Source organism: Carcharodon carcharias, chromosome 14 (genome assembly GCF_017639515.1).
Source record: "Carcharodon carcharias isolate sCarCar2 chromosome 14, sCarCar2.pri, whole genome shotgun sequence".
NCBI classification, from domain to species: Eukaryota; Metazoa; Chordata; class Chondrichthyes; order Lamniformes; family Lamnidae; genus Carcharodon; species Carcharodon carcharias.
In genome coordinates this window covers 87,633,121-87,637,379 of record NC_054480.1, presented here as the reverse complement: position 1 = coordinate 87,637,379, position 4,259 = coordinate 87,633,121, and positions in this window count along the sequence as shown.

Genomic DNA, 4,259 nt, shown 5'->3' with positions numbered 1-4,259 from the left:
CAGACAGAGACAGACCGACAACGAAACAGACAGAGAGAGAGAGACAGACAGAGAGAGAGAGACAGGCAGAGAGAGACAGAGAGAGAGACAGGCCGAGAGAGAGACAGAGAGGCAGGCAGACAGAGAGTGAGACAGGCAGACAGAAAGACAGAGACAGGCAGGTAGACAGAGAGAGAGTGACAGACAGACAGAGAGAGAGAGACAGACAGAGAGAGAGAGACAGGCAGAGAGAGAGAGAGAGACAGGCAGAGAGAGAGCGAGACAGGCAGACAGACAGAGAGTGAGACAGGCAGATAGCAAGATAGAGACTGGGAAGCTGACAGAGAGAGAGACAGACAGAGAGAGAGAAAGAGAGACAGAGAGACAGACAGAGAGACTAACAGAGAGAGACAGACAGAGCGACAGAGAGAGAGAGACAGACAGGGAGAGACAAACTGAGAGAGAGGCAGACAGACAGAGAGACAGACAGACAGACTGACAGACAGGGAGAAAGACAGACAGGGAGAGCCAAATAGAGAGAGAGAGACCGACAGACAGAGAGACAGACAAAGAAAGATAGAGAGAGAGAGAGAGGCAGAAAGACAGAGACAGACAGACAGGGAGAGAGACAGAGACAGACAAACAGAGAGAGACAGCCAGAGAGAGAAAGACAAAGACAAACAGACAGAGAGAGACAGAGAGACCAACAGAGACAGACAGAGAGAGACAGACAGAGAGAGAGAAGCAGAAAGACAGAGAGAGATAGAGACAGAGAGACAGAGCGAGAGAGACAGCGAGACAGCGAGACAGAGAGAGAGACAGACAGAGAGACAGAAAGACACAGACAGACAGACAGACAGAGAGACAGAAAGAGAGACAGAGGGAGACAGACTGTCAGACAGAGAGAGAGAAAGACAGACACAGACAGAGAGAGATGGAGAAAGACAAACAGAGAGAGACAGAGAGACAAACAGAGAGAGTGAGACAGAGAGTGCGAGAGAGACAGTCAGAGATAAAGAGATAAAGAGAGACAGACAGAGACAAACAGAGAGACTGAGATACAGTAAGACAGAGAGACACAGAGACAGACAGACAGAGAGAGACAGACTGAGAGAGACAGACAGACAGAGAGAGACAGACTGAGAGAGACAGACAGACAGAGAGAGAGAGACAGACAGGCAGAGAGAGAGAGAGACAGGCAGACAGACAGAGAGTGAGACCGGCAAACAGAAAGATAGAGACAGGGAAGCAGACAGAGAGAGAGAGACAGAGAGACAGACAGAGAGAAAGTGACAGAGAGAGAGAGACAGACAGACAGACAGAGACAGAGATAGAAAGACAGATAGAGACGAAAAGAAAAACAGAGACAGAGAGACAGACAGACAGACAGAGAGACAGAGAGACAGAGAGCCAGACAGACAGAGAGTGAGACATACAAACCAGGACAGACTGACAGACTAACAGAGAGAGAGACATAAAGACAGAGAGAGAGACAGACAGAGAGACAGACAGATAGACAGACAGGGAGAGACAAACAGAGAGAGAGGGAGAGACAGACAGACAGACAGAGAGACAGACAGACAGACAGAGAGAATAACAGAGACAGAGACACAGAGAGAAAGACAGATAGACAGAGAGACAGACAGAGACAGAGAGACAGAGCGACAGGGAGAGAAACAGACAGAGAGACAGAAAGTGACTGACAGACAGACAGAGAGAGAGAGGCAGAAAGAGAGACAGAGGGAGAAGGTCTGTCAAACAGAGAGAAAGACAGAGAGAGAGAGACAGACAGAGAGAGACAGAGACAGAGAGAGAAAGAGAGAGAGACAGGCAGACAGACAGACAGTGAGACAGGCAGACAAAAAGATAGAGACAGGCAAGCAGACAGAGAGAGGGACAGAGAAACAGACAGAGAGAAATTGACAGACAGAGAACAAGACAGACAAACAGAGAGAGGCAGACGGACAGACAGCGACAGACAGACAGAGACAGAGATAGAAAGACAGATAGAGACAAAAAGTAAATCAGAGACAGACAGACAGAGAGACAGACAGACAGAGAGACAGAAAGACAGCCAGACAGAGAGAGACATACAAACCAGGACAGACTGACAGACTAACAGAGAGAGGAAGAGATGGACAGACAGAGAGAAGAGACAGAGAGATAGACAGAGAGACAGATAGACAGACAGACAGAGAGACAGACAGGGAGAGACAAACAGACAGAGAGTGAGACAGGCAGACAGAAAGATAGAGACAGGCAAGCAGACAGAGAGAGGGCCAGAGAAACAGACAGAGAGAAAGTGACAGACAGACAGAGACAGAGATAGAAAGACAGATAGAGACAAAAAGTAAATCAGAGACAGACAGACAGAGAGACAGACAGACAGAGAGACAGAAAGACAGCCAGACAGAGAGACAGACAGAAAGAGACATACAAACCAGGACAGACTGACAGACTAACAGAGAGAGAAAGAGATTGACAGACAGAGAGAGAGAGACAGAGAGATAGACAGAGAGACAGAGAGACAGACAGGAAGAAACAAACAGAGAGAGAGAGAGACAGACAGACAGACAGAGAGAGACAGACAGACAGAAAGAGAGACAGACAGAGAGACAGAGACACAGACAGAGACAGAGAAACAGAGCGAGAGAGACAGAGAGAGAGACAGACAGAAAGACAGAAAGAGCCTGAAAGACAGACAGAGATACAGAAAGAGAGACAGAGGGAGACGGTCTGTCAGACAGAGAGAAAGACAGACAGAGAGACAGACAGAGAGAGACAGAGAGACAGACAGAGCGCCAGACAGACAGAGAGTGCAAGAGAGACAGTCAGAGATAAAGAGAGACAGACAGACACATACAGAGAGACTGAGAACAGTAAGACAGAGAGAGACAGACAGAAAGAGAGACAGACAGATAGACAGAGACAAACAGAGACAGACAGACAGAGTGAGAGACAGACAGACAGAGACAGACAGACAAAAAAACAGACAGAGAGAGAGAGATGTTGAGAGAGAGAGAGAAACAGAGAGAGAGAGAGAGACAGGCAGAGAGAGAGAGAGAGAGAGACAGTCCGAGAGAGAGACAGACAGGCAGACAGACAGAGAGTGAGACAGGCAGACAGATAGGCAGAGACAGGCAGGCAGACAGAGAGAGAGACAGACAGAGAGAGCGTGACAGACAGACAGACAAAGAGAGAGGCAGACAGAGAGAAAGTGACGGAGAGAGAGAGAGACAGACAGACAGAGACAGAGATATAAAGACAGATAGAGACAAAAAGAAAAACAGAGAGAGACAGACAGACAGAGAGACAGACAGACAGAGAGACAGACAGCCAGACAGACAGAGAGACAGACAGAGAGTGAGACATACAAACCAGGACAGACTGACAGACTAACAGAGAGAGAGACATAAAGACAGAGAGAGAGACAGACAGAGAGTCAGACAGAGAGACAGACAGGGAGAGAGGGAGAGACGGACAGACAGACAGAGAGACAGAAAGAGAGACAGAGGGAGAAGGTCTGTCAAACAGAGAGAAAGACAGAGAGAGAGAGACAGACAGAGAGAGACAGTGACAGGGAGAGAGACGGAGAAAGACAGACAGAGAAAGACAGACAGACAGAGAGAGAAAGAGAGAGAGAGAGACAGGCAGACAGACAGAGAGTGAGACAGGCAAACAGAAAGATAGAGACAGGCAAGCAGACAGAGAGAGGGACAGAGAAACAGACAGAGAGAAAGTGACAGACAGACAGAGACAGAGATAGAAAGACAGATAGAGACAAAAAGTAAATCAGAGACAGACAGACAGAGAGACAAACAGACAGAGAGACAGAAAGACAGCCAGACAGAGAGACAGACAGAAAGAAACATACAAACCAGGACAGACTAACAGAGAGAGAAAGAGATGGACAGACAGAGAGAGAGAGACAGAGAGATAGACAGAGAGACAGATAGACCGACAGACAGAGAGACAGACAGGAAGAAACAAACAGAGAGAGAGAGAGAGACAGACAGACAGACAGAGAGAGACAGACAGACAGACAGACAGAAAGAGAGACAGACAGAGAGACACAGACATAGACAGAGACAGACAGAGACAGAGAGACAGAGCGACAGACACAGAGAGAGAGACAGGCAGAGAGACAGAAAGAGCCTGAAAGACAGACAGACAAAGAGACAGAAAGAGAGACAGATGGAGACGGCCTGTCAGACAGAGAGAAAGACAGAGAGACAGACAGAGAGAGAAAGAGAGACAGAGAGCAATAGACAGACAGAGAG